Raw genomic sequence first — 22,921 nt, forward strand, 5'->3', positions numbered from 1 at the left:
AATAGGCATGTCCTTCATTTTTTTTTGTAACCCCCATGTTTATGGTGAGGCCCAAAAACATTTTAAATTCCTCCAAGGTTAAATCTCTCCACTCAAATGGACGGGAATAGGAAGATTGGGGGTTGTTAGCAATAAACTGCTGGGCATACAGATTCGTTTGGTCCACGATGTATTGCAGAAAATCATTGGGCAAAAATAAATGGAGAAAATCAATAAAAGAAAAATTTTCTGTATTGGCCTGCACACCTGGCTGTGCGGTAAAAGGGGGAATATTTGCTGATCCCGAGTTGGAGGGCAGCCATCTTGGGTTGGCAAGAGCATCTGGGAGGTGGATAGTGGCCCTGGCTCTTGGGGGATGTGACACTCCAGTGCTGGTAGAAGGGGGATTTGAAATTGGGAGTGATGCCGCAGCGCTGGTGCTGGGCCTGGGCATTCGCTCCTGGGGTGTTTCGCTGGGGGCAGAGCGGGTACTGGGCCTGGGCATAGGATCCTGGGGTGTACTGGTGGTGGCAGTGCTGGTGCTGGGCATAGGATCCTGGGGTGTATCCCTTGTGGCTGCCCGGTTTCCAGAGCGCCGTGCCCTTTTGGGAGGGACCCATTCTTCCTCCGAGTCCATCTCCGATCCGCTACTGGTAGCAACTTCAAATTCCGAATTGGATTCGGAATTCGACTCGGATACTGATGAGAGCTCCCCGGTGCCCTCATCCATAGAGATGATCTCAAACGCCTCCTCGCTGCTGTACAACCTTTTGGACATTTTGGCTGTGCGACGGGTGACTGCGGATGATCACTGATGAGTGGCAGGTGACAGATAGGTGGCAGGCAGGTGACGGATAGGTGGCAGGTGACGGATAGGTGGCAGGTGACGGTCACTGATGGGGTGACAGATGACGATCACTGATGGGGTGACAGGTGACGCTGATTGATGGGGTGACAGATGACGATCACTGATGGGGTGACAGATGACGATCACTGATGGGGTGACAAGTGACGATGACTGATGGGGTGACAGGTGACGGTGATTGATGGGGTGACAGGTGACGGGCGCTGGTCACCGATGGGTGACAGGTGCACCGCTGGCGATACTGTTGGCAGTCTCTGGTGACAGGTGCACTTTATAGGTAGTGATTTTGTGCACTGATGACAGGTGACTGTTGGGTGACAGGTGAAATTGGGGGGGGCTGGTGACACTTTTTTTTTACACTGACAGACACAGATCAGTAACTCACTGTTTCTGGCTATCCTCTCCTCACACTGGAAACGGTGTGTGAGGGAAGATGAGCTAGTAACAGTGAGTTACTGCTCTTTGTTTACATTTGTGATGGGCTGTGAATGGCTTCACAGCCCATCACATCGTAATCAGCCACTGTCATTGGCTGTTTTTCACTGTCGGTGACTAGCTGTGTTCCTAGGGAACACATAGCCACCGACATGACCGCGCTGCGCGCTCCCGATCGCGCATGCGCGGTCTTCTGCCGGCATCTACTGTTGTGATCGGCTATGTCATTGCAACATAGCCGATCACGTGGAAAACAGCCATGCCTATTGGCTGTTTCCCCCCTGCCGGTGACCGGCTGTGTCCCGGGGACACGCCGACACCGGCAGTGCACGGCGGCGCGCCCGCGATCGCGCGCCTGCCCTGCATGAATGGGCGGACGTCATATGACGGCCGCCCAGGATAATAGCCGCACCGTCCCGCCGTCATATGACGGCGGGCGGGCGGTAAGTGGTTAAGAAGCTTTTTCTAGGGTACAGTTTTAAAGGCCTTTTTGAGAGTTTTTAACAAGCTTTTAAGGGATCCTTAATTTTTAGGAGCCTCCTTTGACCTTTTTAGATCTCCTTAATACAAATAATTTTGATATATTTTTTGAAATATATTTTTTGAAATAATTTTGGAATGTTTTAGAAATATTTTTAGTATCAACACACTCCTGTTTCATTGTCGGATTTTTTGAATTTTTTGTAATTTTGCAATTTTAGATGCGGTTTTAATGCATTTAATGCAGGTTTTAACGCATCTAACTTCATCATCTTCCAAGATTTTTTATGAAGTGAACCTTTTTTACCATATAAAATATTTATATCTTTAACTTCTCGCTGAAAATTCCTCATTTCAAGAAAGATTTCCTCATGGGAATAACCAACTGCAAGTATCCTATCACCTTCAGTTTCACCAATCTATTACGTCATCCTGTTTTCATCCTATTGGGTATCATCTTTCAGTCTTTTAATATTTTTTCGCCTGGAACTGCATTATTATTATTTTTACCCATAAATTATGGGTTTTAACCCAGAAAATACAAAGTCACAAGCAACATGGACTTATATCTATGGATGGACTTGTATGGAGAACTTCTTCTTATAAAGTTTTTATATATATATTTTTAGTAATAAATTAAAATTTTTTGTACGATTTTTATCTCACCAATATTATTATTACATGTATGGGCACTTTTTATAATTTTTTATTTTTTATAGTCTATTAATCGCACAGTCACTTGGGCCCACTATTAAATATTAAATATAAAAAAGTCAACATCATCACTGAATCACTTTTACTATTGATTCACATAATTTATGATTTTTATCGGCAGCACTGATTATCGGCTCACCCCGATCAAATCAGACACATCACTGGTTCGCACAATTATAGCACAAAACATAATGTATTATATTACAGGGTTTTAATATGTGGAGTCGTATTCTAAGTTTTAAATAAAATGTATGTTTATATATACGGCACACGTAACAAATAGGGAGTTCACATGATGAATTAAGCTGTTTAGGCTGCGGTATGGGTACACCAAGATGGCCGCCGTGTCCGGCCTCAAATCAGTACACTAAGATGGCGCCGACCCAGCCTATAAAAAGACCGGGAGTAGCGATAGATGGCACGCTCCAGATGACGTCGTATGACGAAACGCGCAGGGCGTGGTTTGCGTACGTCAGTACGTCACTTCCGGGAACGGTGGTTTGAGCTGGTGGAACGCGGAAGCGACCCGGCGAACACCTCAAGCTGATAGTGAACTCCCTAAATGTGAGTGGATGCTACGTTGTTTTACCCTAACAAGGATATACTACGCAATGGAGGCTTGTTTTCTGTTCTAGTGACCAGGGAGTGCTGAGTCACCATCCTAAGAGTGCGGTAAGCAACGGTGCAATTGGTGGTACACCCACTGGCGCCAAACTTTGTTTAGCACGCAATCACACACGTGGTTATCAATAGCACTCAGCACTTTATATGTATACATGTGTTTATATGGTACACTGAGCACAGCCCATGCGAATATATAAAAGGTTTACAGCACGCAGCACTTTGGTTTAAGCACTATATGCACTTTTATATGTTTTATATGAATTATACAGTGTATGGAATTGCACAGACACAATATTTATGTGGTAGCGCCGGTCCCAACATCACTTGCACCTTTTACCATTCTACTACCTCAGTGGTAGGTTGGGGGCAGCTTACACCACCATTTTTTTAGTCCAAAAAGTACTGAAAACTCCATAGCGTTGGTATTTAAACCCTTTTCAAACCTAAAAGTGGGGCCCCAGGGCCGGACTGGGTATGAAAACCAGCCCTGGAAAAAATGACATACCAGCCCCATAGCATTGCGTCATTATACCAGTGCAACGTCCCTCCCCTAATACAATGCTGATCCCCCCTCCCCCTAATACAATGCTGACCCCCCCTCCCCCTAATACAATTCTGTTTCCCCCCTATCCCTAATACAATACAGACCCCTTAGTAAGCCTCCCTCCCAGTACAGACCCCCCCAGTAAGCCCCCCTCCCAGTACAGACCCCCTCCCAGTACAGACCCCTCAGCAAGCCCCCCTCCCAGTACAGACCCCTCAGCAAGCCCCCCTCCCAGTACAGACCCCTCAGTAAGCCCCCCTCCCAGTACAGACCCCTTAGTAAGCCCCCCTCCCAGTACAGACCCCTCAGTCAGCCCCCCTCCCAGTACAGACCCCTTAGTAAGCCCCCCTCCCAGTATAGACCCCCAGTAAGCCCCCCTACCAGTATAGACCCCTCAGTAAGCCCCCCTCCCAGTACAGACCCCTCAGTAAGCCCCCCTCCCAGTACAGACCCCTCAGTAAGCCCCTTTCCCAGTACAGACCCCTCAGTAAGCCCCCCTCCCAGTACAGACCCCTTAGTAAGCCCCCCTACCAGTACAGACCCCTTAGTAAGCCCCCCTACCAGTACAGACCCCTCAGTAAGCCCCCCTCCCAGTATAGACCCCCAGTAAGCCCCCTCCCAATACAGACCCCTCAGTAAGCCCCCCTCCCAGTACAGACCCCTTAGTAAGCCCCCCTCCCAGTACAGACCCCTTAGTAAGCCCCCCTCCCAGTACAGACCCCTTAGTAAACCCCCCTCCCAGTACAGACCCCTTAGTAAGCTCCCCTACCAGTACAGACCCCTCAGTAAGCCCCCCTCCCAGTATAGACCCCCAGTAAGCCCCCCTCCCAGTACAGACCCCCCAGTAAGCCCCCCTCCCACTACAGACCCCTTAGTAAGCCCCTCCCAGTACAGTCTACAGACCCCTTAGTAAGCCCCTCCCAGTACAGACAGACCCCTCAGTAAGCCCCCTCACCTGCGATCACATCACATGCTGGCGCGGGACGTCTCGTCTGTGTCACAGGAGGAGGGATCATCTTGTCGGCGCAGTGACAGACATTCTTCAGCAGCCGCCACAGCCAGTCAGCTCGCCTCATGCACCAGCACCACCGACGATCCGCCGCGCAGGGGCAGCCGCCTCGTGACGTCACGCCGCTCACAGCAGCTGACGTAGAAGAGACGGAGCCCAGCGGGGGGAGGGGGCAGGGTTCAGTGCAGGCCTGCAGCAGCGGCCAACCATCATCAGCGGCGACCGACGAGCGGCCCTAATCAATGCAGCGGCGATCAATGCTTAAAGCGGCGCTGCGGGCGGCCTTGTCTTAAAGCGGCCAGTCCGGCCCTGGAGCCCGCTGCTGACAGTGACACGGGGCCCGGGGCCCTGGACAGTTTCCCAGGTTGCCCCCCCCTAACGCCGGCCCTGCTCCCATCACACAGACTGGCCACTCACTGAGAGTTCTGAAACCCCAGGTCTCGAACTAATGATCCTGGTTCCCAATCACAGTGATCAGTCACTGTACAGCCATCCCCTTTGAGTTTCCCCCTCTTGAATAACATGTATCGTTTTCTCCTTGCTGGAGAAGGAAAGAAAAGAAAGTAGGAAAAAAGAAAAGAACGATGCAGATTAAAGTTTGATCTAGGTCAGTGTCAGGGTCAAGGTGGATCAAAGGTCAGAGTCAAAGTTCAGGGTTATTGGCATCAGTGTGCCTTAGGTAGAATAAAAAAAAATGCACACCATTGTTTCTGGGCCCTACTACGGGTTCAAACAACAAATAACATACACATATGTGATATTGCTGCTATCGTTAGAAGCAGGAGAACTTATACAGCTAAATTTTTTAATACATTTTTTTTTACTATTTTGGCCCGGTTTCCTTTGATAATTAAAAAAAAAAAAAAAAAATAAGGAGATATCTATTACCATTTAACACCTTGCAAAAACAAGGTATAATTAACCTGGATACACTAAGACAGTGATGGCGAACCTATGGCACGTGTGCCACAGCTGGCACTCAGAGCCCTCTCTGTGGGCACACGAGCATTCCAGTAATCGCAGGTCGAGGAAGATCCACGGAGAGTCCAGGTTTGTGGCGGTGGGAGTACGGCAGCAAACATTGGTGAGGTATGTGCACAAGGCGAGTGAGTCGACAGTCTTCGTAAGGAAGGTGAAAAGATAGGCCTTATAGCCCAGGAGGGAGAAAAAACCTTCGCTGCCTCTTTGACCCCCAAAGAGGCGAGCAGCGGGCGCTGCATCCCTGGCACCATCCAGACCCTGGACTCCTCAAACCTCCTCCTCTCCATTAAAACATCAACAGTGAGGCCCATAGAACAGGCTGACTTGGGGAATGGAAGGTGAAGACAGGCGGGAATTGCAGGCTGTGAGGGAGCCGCTGAAAGGAACAGAGCAGAGAGCACACGGAGACTGGCATGGAAGGTACTGGGCAAGATCATATATAGACATACCTGCAGACAGAGACTGGGATGGGGGGGGGGGCAGGGCAGGGACTGAAAAAAATAGGGACAGAGCTAGGGGCCTCTCTCTCTCATCCCCCCCCCCACGTCTTTCTCTGTCCACCCGTTTCTCTCTGTCCACCAGTTTCTCTCAGCCCCCGTCTCTTAGCCCCCCCTCACTCTCTCTGTCCCTCTTTCTCTCTGTACCCCTCTTTTTCTTTCTCTCATCCCCCTCTCTCTGTCCCCCTGTCTCTCTCTTACACCCCTCCCCCCTCTCTCACATCCCTCTCCCTCTTTTACATACCCCTCTCTCTCTCACCCCCCCCCCCCCGTCACTCTCAACCCCTAAGCAGTCTGAGCAGTGCTGGGTGTCACTGTGCCCTTGGAGGATAGGGATTATTGGGGGCTTAGAATGAGGTGTGCACATGTGAGAGGGGAGGTGGCACTGCACCTGCCGGGGAGGGTGGGGACTACTGGAGGTGCCATTACATTCCTCCCAGGGATCGGACATATGGTGGGGTGAGCAGAGTTCTGTCCTCCCCCTCCTTCTCTGGACGCAGTCACATGACCTCTGACACCCCACCCTGTTGCAGTTGGGCACTTGGGCTCAGAAAGGTTCGCCATCACTGCACTAAGAAGTTGTGATGATATGTACAGTTTTACTAACAGGTCAAATTTGTGTTCAGGTGTAAGGATTTGTTTTACCTTCTACATGAAGGGGATTAAAGTATCTCAAGTTAAAACAAATAGTTTGTGTTGGAAAGAATAAGAAATGGTTTAAAACTCATGATAAGTATTTTTTTAAGTTCCAGTGGCAATGCTCATCAGGACAAAAAGAGATGTTCCCAACAGGGGCAAAGACAGCAATAAAAACCTGATAGGCACTTAAACTCCTCCACTTTAAAATGGTTCTAGGTAGATGTTTTTTCACCTTAATGCATTCTATGCATTAAGGTGAAAAACCGTATGTATGCAGTTCCCCCTCCCAACCCCTGTGATATGCCCAAGAGCAGCAGCTGTCAATCACAGCCAGTGAGAGCAGAGAGCAGGGGGACAGAGCCAAGCCACACTGTGTGGTTCACACAATGTGGCTCGGGAGTGGGATAGAGCCTCCACTTGTGCTCTCATAGCAAGTGGTTTGCTATGGGGGCACTTGACGGGGGGGAGGAGCCAGGAACGCAGACAAGGGACCCCAGAAATTGAGAATTCGGGCTGTTCTGTGCAAAACTATTCCACAGAGCAAATCAAAAGAGAATAGCTGATTGGACTTTGTTGACACAACAACAGGACAATGTGTCATAAAATAGATAAGTTTTATTGAAAAAATATTAAGAGAAAAATATATATATATATGTATAAGACAGACATATACAACACATACATTTAAAACTATGGTATGAGAACCATTATGTGTAACAACCCACACTACCACATAATAGAATATACAGAAACCTTTGTAGTAATCAAAACCAACATATGCTCAATAAGGGCCTCAATGTTGAGAACTGATAAGCAATGAGTTCCAACGGTGGCGGTGGGTTCGCTTAGTCACAACAACATGGTAACCATTTCTATTCACGATAACGTTCTCTACATGTTTCACGCTGTTTGCTCTTCTTCCAGAGAGTATCGTTACATAAGTAGTGATGTCGCGAACATAAAATTCGCTGTTCGCGAACCGGCGAACATTGCGAACCGCCATAGACTTTAATAGGCAGGCGAATTTTAAAACCCACAGGGACTCTTTCTGGCCACAATAGTAATGGAAAAGTTGTTTCAAGGGGACAAACACCTGGGCTGTGGCATGCCGGAGAGGGATCACACAAAAAAAAGTTCTTAAAAATTGTAATTTTTTGATAGAGCGCCAATTATTGGAAAAATTAAAAAAAATAAAAATAAAAAATGTCTTTGGATTTAGCATCTGGGGGTCTAAAAAGTGTACCTGTGAAGTTTCAGCTCTGTAGCATGTCCGAAACCAGAAAAAAATACGAATTAGGGTTAGGGCTAGGGTTAGGGTTAGGGTTAGGGCTAGGGCTAGGGCTAGGGCTATTTTTATGGCTAGGCTTAGAGGGTTAGGGTTAAGGTTAGAGGGTTAGGGTTATGGTTAGAGGGTTAGGGTTAGGTTTAGTGTTAGGGGCTAGGGTTACGTTGAGATACTTAGGGTTAGAGTTAGTAGCCCTACCCCTCTAACTCTAACCCTAAGCACTAAAAATAACCCTAACCTTAGCCCTGACCCTAACCTTGATTCTATTTTTTTTCTGGTTCTGGACATGCTACAGAGCTGAAACTTCACAGGTACACTTTGTAGACCCCCCAGACAATAAATCCAAAGAAATTTTTTTTTTGTTAAGTTTTTTTTTTTTTTTCCAATAATTGGCTCTCTATCAAAAATGACAATTTTTAAGAACTTTTTTTGTGTGATTTAGTGTCTAGGGGGTCTAAAAAGTGTACCTGTGAAGTTTCAGCTCTGTAGCATGTCCAGAACCAGAAAAAAAGATAATTTTTCAGTAGAGCAGGGATGGTGGGAACCCCTTTTACACCTATATGATCTTTATTTTCTGGTTCTGGACATGCTACATATATATATATATATATATATATATTAAAAAAATACTCAAATACCAGCCCTCAAAGGGGCTTTTGGGGACAATATATATATATCACAGAACAAAAAAAATTACACAAATACCAGCCCTCAAAAGGGCTTTTGGGGACAATAGATTATATATATATATCACAGAACAAAAAAAATTACACAAATACCAGCCCTCAAAAGGGCTTTTGGGGACAATATATATATATATATATATATATATCCAAAAAAAACTCAAATACCAGCCCTAGGAAGGGCTTTTTGGGGTGCTGTCCTTACAGCAGGAGTGTACCAAGAACACTGGCTAACAAGACCGGGAACTGTCCCCAGCTATAACAGCAGCAGCAGCACCAGCACTTTCCCTGCTCTCAGTAACACAGAAATGATCTAAAATGGATGCTGCCCTTGCTTATTTATAGGAGGTGGGAGGGTGTGGGAGGGAGGTATGCTGATTGGCCTGGAATGTGTCTGCTGACTGTGATGTTCAGGGTCAAAGTTTGCCTCAATGATGATGTATAGGAGGCGGACCAAACATCGCATATGTTCGCCCGCAGCGGCGAACGCGAACGTTCGAAGTTCGCCGGGAACCGTTTGCGGGCGAACCGTTCGGTACATCTCTATACATAAGCTAGTCAAGTAATCGTATAGTGAAATGTTACCCATAGAGTGTAAAGGAAGATCCCATACAAATCAACATTTGACAGTTACTACAGCAGTGGGTCGGCGTAGGTTTTTAGTCCAGAACCAATGGCGGAGGTGGGGGGATATTTAAAGGTAGAAAAATAGTCCAGCCCACAAATCAAACTTAATGATGGAGGGATTGCGTCCAGCATCCAGGCAATAGGGGCACGGCATAAATCCAAAAAATTGGCTATTTGGCATTTCCAAGAGTTATATATATATATATATATATATATATATATATATGGAGGTACACCACTATTTATCACATAGAGAACAGGTGCTGTGCTTCCTGATATAGTGAAAAGGAGTTTATAAGGCCCAAAGAGGAGTCCACTTGGCCCTCTAGCGGTAGCCAGAGCTGGCAGCACCTTATAGGCAGCCGGCCAGAAATAAGTCCTGATGGTGGAGAGGATATGAGAATCCCCACGCTGGAACGCAACAAGCCCCTCTGTAGTAGCAAGAATACTCTTATATTCCACAGAGCAGTTAGGTATGACATGTTCGTTATTAATAAAAAAAAAAAAAAAAGTTTACAGTCTTTTTAGGGTTCATGCACACTGCAGCTAAAAAATGAAAAAAAAAAAAACTTTTACAGGCATTTGAGCTTTAATTTCTCTGCCTAAAAGCTTGAAGAAGCTTGTGCTTTTTTGGGCTATTTTGCCTGTTTTTATTTAGCTTCTTCAAGCCTCTTTAAACTTTTTTGAGCATAAGCATTTTTTTCACATACCCTACCCTCAGCTCATATTTTTTTATGCTTTTTGAGCACTTTGGCGTCTTTACTGCTCGAAAGCCCCTCTCAAAAACATGAGTTTAGCGGTGGGTTTTTTCTTCCTGTAAGAGCATATGGCTATAAAATTGTGAAAAAGCCATAGTGTGCATGGACACATTGGCTAACATGGAGGGGAGTTTCCATGCAGAAAGAAATGAACTAATCTACCCCTAATCAACTTGATTCATTTTTTTTTTTTAATTTTAGTTCTCATGCTGTTAGCATTAGTAAATAGATTGGAAAGTACATCGTAATTACTTGTTTTAAACTTTTTTTTTTTTATTTCTTCAGTCTCCTGCCTAGGAAAATTATGTCATACATCTCAGGAGTCTTCAGGAGGGGAGGAGAGGAGGGGGGGTTCTCAGCTAAGCACACTCTCCTACATGTATAATTGAGCTAAGGGCAGGAAGTAAATGCTACATAAACCATTTGCCCTTATTTAAGATGGCCATGGCCAGAAATGCTAGGGGGTGTTTTTCAATGAGATTTCTCACCAAAATAAAGCATGGAGACATGGATGGATGGGGGAGTTTGCTTTGAATATTAAAATGAATAATATAGTGTTTTTGGTTTGTATTGCTCAGATACAGTGAAGATTCGCTTTAATTCAGGTGTTTCCTTTGATTTCAATGGAAATGCATCCAAAAAAATGGAAGCATGAATGGAATGGATCCTACATTTTAGGCAAAAAATCTGTTTTGAAGGGTACCTAAGAATTGAACAACTGAAAATTGATCTAGCAAATGATGTAACTACTAAATGCTTGAACATCAGATAATAGTACATAATATCCTTTCATTTTGCAGAAACATATAAACATAGCCCTTATGGGCTAATAAAGAAATTTTATATCCGAAGAAAACAGTTAATCACCTCCACCCTGAAATATAACTAAATAAAAATGGTTTTTGTTGGCACAGAAGTATAAACTCTAGATTTTAGAAGAACCTGATACAGCATTTTATGTATCCAGACATAGAAATCTGCCAAAGAAAATGCAAGGGAACTGGCTGTGGTGTAAGAAAGGGAGAATATATTAGCAGAAAAACATGTTTACTCAGTATATAAAAATATTCTGTAGTTCTGCAATAAAACACACATTTTGGCAATGTTCAGAGTCTTAAAATTAAGCAGAAAAAAAACTGATAATTTTGAACTAATATATGTGTCAGAAAGGGAATCTGTCACAAAGCAAAGCTAAAACTATTTTTTCGTTCTTTTTATTACACTAGAGCTTACACAAAGCTTTTTATTACACTACGCTGGCTTCAGGACAATGCATGACTTGGAGTAATGCAAACTTGGAAAGCATATGGCTGTGTGGACCCCTAAGTGTTTCTTAGTAGGCCATACAAAACTAAGCTTACAAACTCACTCTGCACTTCAGAAGTAATAGCAGCTGTGAAGTAATTAAAGCAGAGCTACACTCTAAAGGGGAAGTTCCGCTTGTTTGCTTCCTCCCCCCTCTGCTGTCTCGGGGAGGGAGGGGGGCGCGGTTACCTGTCAAAACCAAGTACCCTGCTCCCACTTGCAGGTAAGATCGCGGCAGTCGTTGTACGGCAATCTATGTAATTTCCGGCCCCTCCACCTCCCCCCGCCGCTGCCTTTTGGGAGACGAACAGGTCTCAGAGGACAGCGGGACCCTTTGAAGTTACTGACTGGTCCTGTGCTGATCACATGCACTCTCCCAAGAAAAAAAGAACACTCTAGAAATACACACCAAACTGAGCATGTGTATCCTATTCCCTGACTCTGTAAATATCTGGGTATTTTTTGGAGACAGTGAAAGAAAGGAGGATCAGAGAGACAAGATCAAACAGCCTTTATATACAATGCAAAGGATTCACCCCTTAGGTTCCACAGTGAGTATAACAAACATGCTTACCTTGATTTAGCCTGGTGAAAAAAAATTGTATAGTTCAAACCTGAGAGCCTAATGGAGAACCTGACAGTCACTGTAGCAGCATGCGCTCATTCGGCACTGCCACCATTCACAGAACGCCTTGTATTTTTATTTATTTTTTATTTTTTCCAGCTATTTTGATAGGAAGCTGGAGATTGTGACATCACTGCCCCATCTCTCCACATTGTCCAATCATAGAATTCCTTGTTAAATATGTTGCAGTACATCTTCTTTCTAAAGCAGTCACAGTTAGAGTTGAAAAGCCTGGGTATTTCCAGAAGCTGCAGAGTGAAAAACCCTTGCTCTCTGTATCATTAGTTTCCCTGCAGAGGTCCAACACACTTCCCTACTGAGTCATGAAGCGCTTTAATCAGCAAAACTCATATTCTCTGCTGACTGGGGAGCTCTGGCTATGTCTAATCAGCGAATATGATAGACCTCCGCAGAGAGATTGCTGCTTCCTCACAGAGATCAAGGGTCCCTCACAGCAGCATTGGTCAGGCATTTTTATTTGAGCTATAGCTGCTTCGGAAGTTATTTATCCTGTAAGACATGGAACACCTTGTTATGAATAGCACCCCAAAGCATTGCACCATGGTAAACATGTTGCCATGCATTACCACTACATATAGATCTGAATGGGCCCAAAAAGATAACTCATTAGAATAGACTATAAAAGGAAAAAAAGTTGTAAGATATGCTGGCCCGATGGTGGGACAAGAACAGAAGTGGTTAAAGAAAGGTCTAAGCAGTTGATCATATGGATTGCTAGTTGGAAATATATCCAAGTAATATCTAAAATGTAACTGTTCTTGAACCGTGTGTTCATAGAGAACAGTTAGGTAATGAGCTTAAACTCCTGCATTCACGTTTAGCTGCAAGCAATATGGTGGTTATCCGTCTGGAGGCTTGCCAAGATTCCAAATGAATTCTAACACCTCTAGTGAAATTGAAATGATATGCTTCAGCTTCAGCAGAGCAAACCAGCCAGGTACATTTTATAAAGAAACAGCTTAACATTTACTAATAGGAAGAATGGCTGAAGCATGGAAATTTTCCTTTTTATTACTTTTATTTTTAAGTTAAACTCTATAAGATTTCAGCAAGATGATCTACAATACATTTCAAAGTTATGCATCCTTCTTATATTACATTTCATGAAATTGCATTGAATCATTTGTAGCACAGTTATGCCTTCCGCATACATTTAAAGGATCAGACTACTCAAAAAAGTAATAGTTCAGATGCCTTAGAGTTAAATTGTTTAAGTTTTTAAATATCTCAAGGATAAACACTAAAAGTGGAAGGAAAGCTTAAGTCTATCTATTCTTAAAAATGTTCCCTCCCCCTCCTCCTACCTATTCTGTATACCCTGTACAAAAAATATTGGTGTACTTCCCGGTTTTGAATCTGCTCCAGTCATGTGATCCAGGTAATCCAGCTCCCCTGTGACAGTGTGTGGCTGCTGCAGGGGAGATGAGGGAATGCCAACAATGTCTGGGCCCTAGGAGCCTATAGGTGACTTTACGGTTCCCAGGAATTCACAGCCACTATCAACCACTCCCTTACACAGGGTAGTTGGATCTGGGAAATAATGTGACCAGATTAAAAAAGGTAAGTATACAGATCTTTTTTTTTTTTTTTCCATAAACAATTTTTTATTGTGAGTAATAAAAGTGGTACAATCAATACAGAAAATACATAACGACTTTGAAAAACCATGAAAGGTAAGGGTCTAGAATCATGTAGCTGAATATAGAGTTATGGAACATAGTAGACATAGGCGAAATATTAGAACAAAGAACAATAAACAGATGCTCAAAAACATTATTTTTGTACTCAACACCGTAGTGTAACAAAGAGAGAGCAGTGAGGTATAGGATTCTGTCAGGGTAAAAGGGAATGAACCTGCCCCCTATACATATACTATGGGGGGGAGGTTTAGGGTGCATGTCCTGGGGTATAGAGGATGTGACAGTCCCAGAAAAGGTAAAAAGTGAGTGCAGGAAAGGATAGAATTACAGAAGAAAAAGATAGAAGGGAATAAGATGAGAGAAAAAAAAAAGGGTGCGGGGGAAGGGGGTAAAGGAAGGGAGGGCTGGCAAGGGAAAGAGAGGGGGAATGGGTACTGGCTAAGAGTGAAAATGGCAAGGATCAGACCTTTTTTCCTCTTCTCAACTACCTAAGTGGAGGGGACAGCCCTAATGCCGACCTCTGCCGCATTGACAGTGAGTGGAACCATAGCGCCTTCAAGGTACATAGGATTGATTGTGTCCAGAGGTTTTTAAATGGGTCGAGCATTACCATGTGCTTGTGAATTTTTTTTAGTCTTTCTTGGGAGATGCGAATTAGTTCTTCCATCACCTCTATCTTAGAGAGCCTGGTGAACCATTCTCTGATCGTCGGGATGCGTGTGGTTCGCCAGTGAACAAGAACGCATAGTTTCGCCGCGTTCACCATGTGCATAGCCAGAGATGGACGATAGTCCTTTTTTACGCAAAGATGTATGGTATAGAAGGAATTGATTAGGGGTATAATCTAGAGTGAATGTAGTGACATGCGTGATGAGATCATATACTTCCTTCCAAAAAAATTGAAGTAGTGCACAATTCCACCAGATGTGAAGCATGGTGCCTTCCACTTTTCTACATCTCCAACAGCTGCTGGGTATGGTGTGGGAGAATTTGTGTAAGTGAGATGGGGTTCTGTATCATCTGGTTTCTATTTTATAACAGTTTTCTTGAATTGCTAGATTCTGGGAGCCCTTATGTGTATATTCATGAATAGTATCCCAATTCTCTTTCCCAGGAAACTCATGATGGTTCCAGCATGGGAGAGCAATTCTCAAGAAGTGTATATATAAGAAATTCAATGTCTTTGCGGCAGTGCTGGGACAAGGTCATCCAGTGCCCAGGGCAAAGATGCCAAACTGTGCTCCCCTCCCCTATTTATGATGTGCAAGCTTAGAGGATCCTACACCCAGTAAACTATTGCGCCCAGGGCAACCTGCCTTCCCACCCACCCCTTGTCCCGGCCCTGCTTTGCAGGGCTTTTTGTGTGCAAAGGAACGCAAAGGGTGTAAGTTGCCTTGTCCATATAGTTGATGACTCTTGAATTGAAAGGACGTGTCTAATTTGTCTATATACCGAAAAGGGAAAAGCTTCAGAACACAACTTGGATACCGATTGCTCATAAGAGAGGGGAGTTCCTCCTGAAACGAACTGATGTGCCAACACTTCCTCATGAGCCCATTCATGTCGTAAGAAAGAGCTTGCCTCTCCAGGGGGGAAGCCAGGGTTGCCGCTCAGTGTTACATAGTTTGTGAGGTTGAAAAAAGACATCAGTCTATCCAGTTCAACCTATGATGTGTGTGTGTTTGCTGTTAACCATATATTGTATACTCCTTTATATTGTGGTCTTTATGGTGCCCATCTAATAATTTTTTGAAACTATCGATGCTCCCTGCTGATACCACTGCTTGTGGAAGAGAATTTCACATCCTTACTGCTCTGACAGTAAAGAACCCCGTACGTATTTTAGTTTAGTTTCAATCATTTTTATTAGTAAGTCAGTAACAATAATAACAGTACGCGATAAGCCGATCTTTTTAAGAAAAATATAGCCTGGATTTGGGCTGTAAAAATAAAACATGTACATTTTTTAAAAGTCTTAAAATAAAAGTGTTTCCTAGGAGCAGACACCATAAGATACTCAATACCCAGGAAAGCTTTACTAATGCCCATCTCAGATTAGATTTGACTTTGTTACTGAAAGAAGTTTCTGTTGCGGACTTCCTTTTTCAAACTATAATTATCAGTTTTCTTTGTCTTCAATACTTTGAATTACTAACATGAAACCAGCATGCAGGTGAAATCAGAACCCTAGATAAACATTTTAGATCCAGGTACCAGGTATCCAGCAATACTTAATTTTAATGCCAGTTCAGAAGCCAGTAGATTTGACATTTTTAGAAGGCGATATCAACAACGGTAGCCAACACACATGTTGGTGCAGGTTTCTTTAAAAGTGGGTGCCACTTTTCCTGTTGAATTTTAATTTGCTTACATTATGGAGGGTGCATTTGGATTGGAGTAAAAACACCCAAAACTCAGAGGAAGATGGGAGCTTAGGCTGGAGCTATAGATAATATTATAGTGTTGCGCAATCAATACCTGTAAAATACTCAGTGCTTCAATATAATAATAAAGAAAATATATGAAGTGTGCAAATGTTAAATAAAAAAAATGTACATATAATAAATAGTGTGTTCAAATGGATCAATAATCAAATAATAATTATATGCAAAAATACATAACGCAATAATCAATTAAATCAAAAATCAGTGTATAAAAACCCAAAAAAATGCAAGGTGCAAAAAAAAAAATAAAAAAAAAAAAAAAAATTATATATATATATATATATATATATATATATATATATATATATATATATATATATATATATATATATATATATATATAGAAAAGTCGTCATTATAATAGTCCCAGTGAAACGAATTATATATCAATATATACCAAAATATAAACGTTTGTAAAATGGTAAGTCACAGTCTTAGTGGTGAGAAGTGCAAACAGCAAATATCTTCAATACGTGCTCAAGCCACCTGAATGTGGCTGGTGCTTCCCAAGAGGAGTGAGTGACCAGAGTGTCACAGATCAATGATAACCGTGCACCCCCTTGTGAATGGGTGCTCACCTCAGATCAGACTCAATCAAGCATAAATGCAGGGGGTCTCAGGGGTGGCCCATCCGGGTGATTTCACTTCAATAGCTCAGATCAGGTCAGTGCGTTTTAGCTCAACAGCCAACATGACATGTAGATAGAAAAAGGCTAGTACATAAAGGTAAATAGCGTTGGGATCCATGATGTCACGCCAGCCAGAGAGTTAGAAGCAGACACCTCCCCATATAGATGACCCTGGGGGGGGGGGGTCAAAGATGCCTAAATGGCATTGTGGATCGGACCAAATCCATAGCGTCCCTGATAGTAGAGCAGTGGCAGCCAGCTATCAAAGTATATAGATGGATATCCAGCAAATTGGGAAGTCCCATAAGATGAGGGAAAAAGAGGGGGCACATAAAGGAAGGAATGACAGTGTCCAATATCTCTTAATGGTCAACACGCGTGAAGAGGTTTGGACACCGATTTTCGCGGCAAGATTTTGTTTACTTGGGCTGGAGCTATGATACTTCACTGACTGAGTCTTATGAATCCCATGAGAAGATAGGATAAGACTGAAGAAGCTAGTCCACGCATTCCACAGTTATGGGTTTTTTTTTTTTTAAATCATCATTTTAGTACAATGCGGCTATAGCTGAAGTTTCTGATTCCATCTTTTGATTGCTAACATATCAGTTGCAGGTTAGAACATGTAAGTAAATAGGTGACAAGTTCTGACAGCACATCTTCCCTTTGCAGTCAACATACATAATACTATCTGCCATTACCTGTCTTGCAAATTCTAACCATCTGCCCAATTAATAAAAGTTTTCTCAATACGTCCACAGTGCTGGGGCGGCAGCTAGCTTGACCATTATTTGTCCTTTTCTGCTATTCATGCAGGCGTGTAAAACTCTAATTGACTTGAATGAGTTTATTGTAAGGATTAGAATACTGTCAAATGTTCACTGAGATAGAAAGTGACATGGCATGTCTGTACACTGGCAGCACAGGGCACAATGACAAAGAAGTCTTGTAAATAAAAATACTGGCCTGGAGGAAAGGGAGTGACTTGTACTCAGGACAACAGATATGTGCATAACCACACTTTTAGAATAATATTCTAAGAAAACCAGCAGTATCCAGCTAAAACAGCACAGCTTCTGTGATTTACCTGGGCATACCGCACTGTTGGGGCAATATAGTATCAGAAATATAAATACTACACAACAGATAAGGGCGGGGGATCACACCGGATTCCTGGACAAATGAAATGTGAATTTAGTGCAGTACGAATTGAGCCATACATTATGTTTGGCTCAATTCGCACTGGACCCAAAAACGTGCAGTACCCTTTTATTTTTTTGTACAAACTGGAATCAGATCAAATGGGTAGTTCAGATCCATGCAATCCGATTCCACAGTTTTCACTGCATTCTGTGAACCAATTTGGGGGTGTCATTAACTTTATATTGACACCCGCAGTGATTCGCAGAGCGCAGTGTGAACTGCCTGCGATTCTGATGTGGTGTGGGAACCTGCACAGGAATTGCTGTGGTTCTGGCGCCGCATCGTTGTTAACCCAGCCTAAAGCTTAACTTCAGATAGATATAAAAGAGACAAATTTTTGCAACTCTTTAATAATTGAATGCATTAAAAATGTTTTTATTTTAACAAAAATCAGTGGAAGTATCTAGTTTTAACCTGGTATTAGCCTCTAGCAGTCCCTGTACATCAGAGCTTGAGTGTGAGAGAAGGAAGAAGTGGTACCAGCAGTGGCGGCGCCGCCCCCCCCCCCCCCCCCACCCCTAAAGAAAAGAAAAAAAAACGAACAAATAAAGTTTTGAAAAAAAAAAAAAATTACAAAAACGAACAAATAAAGTTTTGAAAAAAAAATTGTGTTCGCCGCTACCCCGGCCTATGTGGTGGCTATGGGGGGGGGGGGGGGTTTACGACCCAGAAGGGCGCCGATTGGCTGCCTTCTGGGGGCGTAACCTGAGCGCAAGTCATTGCGCTTGGGCACCCCCACTTTCCTGATATCCTGGCTGTGATTGGTCCAGTCTACAGCCTGGAACAATCATCATCCAGGACATCCCATGGCCCCATGCTGACCCCGCTGACGTCGCGTGGACCGGCATTGCAGAGAGCGGAGCAGAGAGGAGGCCGGAGAAGAGGAGAGGGAGAAGCCGAGCCTCCAGGTAAGTGCACTGCTCTGTCGGGCACGCACGCATAGCTCTGCATTGTGGGATGTATACTTGTGGTCACTGCATTGGAGGCACGTACGCATAGCTCTGCATTGGGGGGATGTATACTGGTGGTCACTGCACTGGAGGCACGCATGCATAGCTCTGCATTGGGGGATGTATACTTGTGGTCACTGCACTGGAGGCACGCACGCATAGCTCTGCATTGGGGGATGTATACTTGTGGTCACTGCATTGGAGGCACGCACGCATAGCTCTGCATTGGGGGACATATACTTGTGGTCACTGCATTGGAGGCACACACGCATAGCTCTGCATTGGGGGATGTATACTTGTGGTCACTGCACTGGAGGCACGAACGCATAGCTCTGCATTGGGGGATGTATACTTGTGGTCACTGCATTGGAGGCACGCACGCATAGCTCTGCATTGGGGGATGTATACTTGTGGTCACTGCATTGGAGGCACACACGCATAGCTCTGCATTGGGGGATGTATACTTGTGGTCACTGCACTGGAGGCACGCACGCATAGCTCTGCATTGGGGGACATGTATACTGGTGGTCACTGGCTGCACTGGATGCACGCACGCATAGCTCTGCATTGGGGGACATATACTGATGGTCACTGGCTGCACTGGATGCACGCACGCTTAGCTCTGTATTGGGGGACATATACTGGTGGTCACTGGCTGCACTGGAGGCACGCATACATAGCTCTGCATTGGGGGACATGTATACTTGTGGTCACTGCACTGGAGGCACGCACGCATAGCTCTGCATTGGGGGACGTATACTGGTGGTCACTGGAGGCACGCACGCATAGCTCTGCATTGGGGGACGTATACTGGTGGTCACTGGCTGCACTGAAAGCACGCACGCATAGCTCTGCATTGGGGGACGTATACTGGTGGTCACTGGCTGCACTGGAGGCACGCACGCATAGCTCTGCATTGGGGGACGTATACTGGTGGTCACTGGAGGCACGCACGCATAGCTCTGCATTGGGGGACGTATACTGGTGGTCACTGGCTGCACTGGAGGCACGCACGCATAGCTCTGCATTGGGGGACATATACTGGTGGTCACTGGAGGCACGCACGCATAGCTCTGCATTGGGGGACGTATACTGGTGGTCACTGGAGGCACGCACGCATTGCTCTGCATTGGGGGATGTATACTGGTGGTCACTGGCTGCACTGGAGGCACGCACGCATAGCTCTGCATTGGGGGACATGTATACTGGTGGTCACTGGCTGCATTGGAGGCACGCACGCATAGCTCTGCATTGGGGGACATATACTGGTGGTCACTGGCTGCACTGGAGGCACGCACGCATAGCTCTGGATTGGGGGACGTATACTGGTGGTCACTGGCTGCACTGGAGGCGCGCACGCATAGCTCTGCATTGGGGGACGTATACTGGTGGTCACTGGCTGCACTGGAGGCACGCACGCATAACTCTGCATTGGGGACATGTATACTGGTCACTGCATTGGGGACATGTATGCTGGTCACTACAGCTACCCCGGCCTATGTGGTGGCTATGGGGGGGGTGGGGTTTACGACCCAGAAGGGCGCCGATTGGCTGCCTTCTGGGGGCGTAACCTGAGCGCAAGTCATTGCGCTTGGGCACCCCCACTTTCCTGATATCCTGGCTGTGATTGGTCCAGTCTACAGCCTGGAACAATCATCATCCAGGACATCCCATGGCCCCATGCTGACCCCGCTGACGTCGCGTGGACCGGCATTGCAGAGAGCGGAGCAGAGAGGAGGCCGGAGAAGAGGAGAGGGAGAAGCCGAGCCTCCAGGTAAGTGCACTGCTCTGTCGGGCACGCACGCATAGTTCTGCATTGTGGGATGTATACTTGTGGTCACTGCATTGGAGGCACGTACGCATAGCTCTGCATTGGGGGGATGTATACTGGTGGTCACTGCACTGGAGGCACGCATGCATAGCTCTGCATTGGGGGATGTATACTTGTGGTCACTGCACTGGAGGCACGCACGCATAGCTCTGCATTGGGGGATGTATACTTGTGGTCACTGCATTGGAGGCACGCACGCATAGCTCTGCATTGGGGGACATATACTTGTGGTCACTGCATTGGAGGCACACACGCATAGCTCTGCATTGGGGGATGTATACTTGTGGTCACTGCACTGGAGGCACGAACGCATAGCTCTGCATTGGGGGATGTATACTTGTGGTCACTGCATTGGAGGCACGCACGCATAGCTCTGCATTGGGGGATGTATACTTGTGGTCACTGCATTGGAGGCACACACGCATAGCTCTGCATTGGGGGATGTATACTTGTGGTCACTGCACTGGAGGCACGCACGCATAGCTCTGCATTGGGGGACATGTATACTGGTGGTCACTGGCTGCACTGGATGCACGCACGCATAGCTCTGCATTGGGGGACATATACTGATGGTCACTGGCTGCACTGGATGCACGCACGCTTAGCTCTGTATTGGGGGACATATACTGGTGGTCACTGGCTGCACTGGAGGCACGCATACATAGCTCTGCATTGGGGGACATGTATACTTGTGGTCACTGCACTGGAGGCACGCACGCATAGCTCTGCATTGGGGGACGTATACTGGTGGTCACTGGAGGCACGCACGCATAGCACTGCATTGGGGGACGTATACTGGTGGTCACTGGCTGCACTGAAAGCATGCACGCATAGCTCTGCATTGGGGGACGTATACTGGTGGTCACTGGCTGCACTGGAGGCACGCACGCATAGCTCTGCATTGGGGGACGTATACTGGTGGTCACTGGAGGCACGCACGCATAGCTCTGCATTGGGGGACGTATACTGGTGGTCACTGGCTGCACTGGAGGCACGCACGCATAGCTCTGCATTGGGGGACATATACTGGTGGTCACTGGAGGCACGCACGCATAGCTCTGCATTGGGGGACGTATACTGGTGGTCACTGGAGGCACGCACGCATTGCTCTGCATTGGGGGATGTATACTGGTGGTCACTGGCTGCACTGGAGGCACGCACGCATAGCTCTGCATTGGGGGACATGTATACTGGTGGTCACTGGCTGCATTGGAGGCACGCACGCATAGCTCTGCATTGGGGGACGTATACTGGTGGTCACTGGCTGCACTGGAGGCACGCACGCATAGCTCTGGATTGGGGGACGTATACTGGTGGTCACTGGCTGCACTGGAGGCGCGCACGCATAGCTCTGCATTGGGGGACGTATACTGGTGGTCACTGGCTGCACTGGAGGCACGCACGCATAACTCTGCATTGGGGACATGTATACTGGTGGTCACTGGCTGCACTGGATGCACGCACGCATAGCTCTGCATTGGGGGACATGTATACTGGTGGTCACTGGCTGCACTGGATGCACGCACGCATAGCTCTGCATTGGGGGACATATACTGATGGTCACTGGCTGCACTGGATGCACGCACGCTTAGCTCTGTATTGGGGGACATATACTGGTGGTCACTGGCTGCACTGGAGGCACGCATACATAGCTCTGCATTGGGGGACATGTATACTTGTGGTCACTGCACTGGAGGCACGCACGCATAGCTCTGCATTGGGGGACGTATACTGGTGGTCACTGGAGGCACGCACGCATAGCTCTGCATTGGGGGACGTATACTGGTGGTCACTGGCTGCACTGAAAGCATGCACGCATAGCTCTGCATTGGGGGACGTATACTGGTGGTCACTGGCTGCACTGGAGGCACGCACGCATAGCTCTGCATTGGGGGACGTATACTGGTGGTCACTGGAGGCACGCACGCATAGCTCTGCATTGGGGGACGTATACTGGTGGTCACTGGCTGCACTGGAGGCACGCACGCATAGCTCTGCATTGGGGGACATATACTGGTGGTCACTGGAGGCACGCACGCATAGCTCTGCATTGGGGGACGTATACTGGTGGTCACTGGAGGCACGCACGCATTGCTCTGCATTGGGGGATGTATACTGGTGGTCACTGGCTGCACTGGAGGCACGCACGCATA

General features: G+C 45.9%; 1 protein-coding gene across 1 annotated transcript in view; it reads right to left on the reverse strand.

Annotated features, from left to right (window-relative positions):
* ADGRA1 (adhesion G protein-coupled receptor A1) overlaps window positions 1-22,921 on the reverse strand; it is a 1,278,841-nt gene that overhangs the window by 950,147 nt on the left and 305,773 nt on the right. The gene's annotated exons all lie outside the window — the stretch shown is intronic.

The sequence above is a fragment of the Pelophylax lessonae genome (genome assembly GCF_965119305.1).
Source record: "Pelophylax lessonae genome assembly, chromosome: 9".
In the NCBI taxonomy this organism is placed as follows: Eukaryota; Metazoa; Chordata; class Amphibia; order Anura; family Ranidae; genus Pelophylax; species Pelophylax lessonae.